Consider the following 1,927-nt stretch of genomic DNA (forward strand, 5'->3'; position numbering starts at 1 on the left):
ATTGTCCTAGGGTGGGGTTGGGGGGGTGGAATGAGAGAGAAGGCACAAAGTAAGAGAGCAGATCATTCTAGGCACTGCTATAATCAAAGGGAAAAAAAGGCCAGATTAAGCTCACAATATTTCGGTTCTCTTACAGGAGCTGTTATATAGTTGGATTGAGAATAGCAAGAAGGGATTAAATAGTATTATTTCTTAACTTTCTAACAAGTGAATAACAAAGAAGTTCCACTATTTTTTAGCAGAGTATCATAAATTAATCCCCTTTCACATCTTTCTTCAGACATTTCTGTTAGAGAAGCAGAAAGAGTTGAGGTTATCCTTATACTATATGAAAAATGTGGGATCTGGGCTGGGAAGGTGGCTCAGTGGTAGAGCACTTGCCTTGCAAGCATGAGGCCCTGGGTTCAATTCCTCAGCACCACATAAGCAAAAAGAAAAAAGCCGGAAGTGGCGCTGTGGCTCAAGTGGTAGAGCGCTAGCCTTGAGCTGAAGAGCTGAGGGACAACGCCCAGGCCCAGAGTTCAGGCCCCACGACCGGAACCAAAAAAAAAAAAAAAAAATGTGGGATCTGTGGCTAGACCTTTACTACCTATACATTCAGCTTTAAATTAAGCATGTAAAACATTCCATGTTCTTTTAGCAAGCTAGACTGGAAGAAATAGACTCAAGATCCTGGAAGAGAGAACTGACAGATGAAAAAAACTCTTCAAGCAAAAAGAACAAGGCCAACAAGACATATTATAGACATATATAGAATTTTCCTGTCTCATAATCTTGGCCTCGAACTTGTTAAAGACATGTCCCTAAGCTGAAGTCTTTTCTAATGTTGTTATCAAGTTAAAGGAATAAAGTTGAACTTAAATCTTTTTTTTTTTTTTTGGGTCCGGTCATGGGGCCTGAACTCTGGGCCTGAGCACTGTCCCTCAGCTCTTCAGCTCAAGGCTAGTGCTCTACCACTTGAGCCATAGTGCCACTTCCGGCTTTTTTTTTTTTGCTTATGTGGTGCTGAGGAATCGAACCCAGGGCCTCAGGCATGCAAGGCAAGCGCTCTACCACTGAGCCAACTTCCCAGCCTGAACTTAAATCTTATCATAACCCCACAACCAGGATTTCTGTTAGGGTGGGTGGAATAATGTTAAGGACTGAACCTACTAAAGTCTCAAGCTAAGTGTGTGCTCTATCAGCTATCACTGAGCCACACCCTTAAAGCCTCAACTACATTACTAATTACTCTCTCCTCAGATATAAAGTGGTACTAGGACTTGAAACTCAGGGCCTGGGTGCTGGTCCCATACCTTTTATGCTCAAGGACAGTGCTCTACTACTTGAGCCACAGCTCTACTTCTGGGGCTTTTTGGCTATAAATTGGAGATAAGAGTCTCTAGGACTTTCCTGCCCAAGTTGGCTTCAAATTGCAAATCTTCAGATGGAAGCCTCTTGAGTAGCTTGAATTATAGGCGTGAGCCACTGGTGCCTGGCTAGATATTTTCTTATTTTTGCAGAGCTGTGGAGTAAATGGAGTGCCTAGAACATGCCAGGCCACGGGCTGCACCATTAGTCCTGGAACTCTAATACTATGGATAGGAATATACACTGGTACAACTTCTTTGGAGAGCAACTAGGCAATACCACTCCTAGGTATGTAATGAGAAATTTTATTTACTAAAACTAAGATATGAAGCTGGGCACTGGTGACCCTGTAATCCTAGCTACTCAGGAGGCTGAGATCTGAGGATTTATAGTTCAAAGCTAGTCCAGGCAAGAAAGTCTGTGATACTCTCATCTTCAAACAACCACCAGAAAACCAAAAGTGAAGCTGTGGCTCAAAGTGACAGGGTGCTTGCTAGCCTTAAGCAAAAAGAGCTTAGGGACAGCACCCAGGCCCTGAGTTCAAGCCCCATGACCAAAAGAACCCCTAAGATATTGT

The sequence above is a fragment of the Dipodomys merriami genome, unplaced genomic scaffold, assembly GCF_024711535.1.
Source record: "Dipodomys merriami isolate MVZ:Mamm:240054 unplaced genomic scaffold, mDipMer1.0.p SCAF_900, whole genome shotgun sequence".
Classification (NCBI taxonomy): domain Eukaryota; kingdom Metazoa; phylum Chordata; class Mammalia; order Rodentia; family Heteromyidae; genus Dipodomys; species Dipodomys merriami.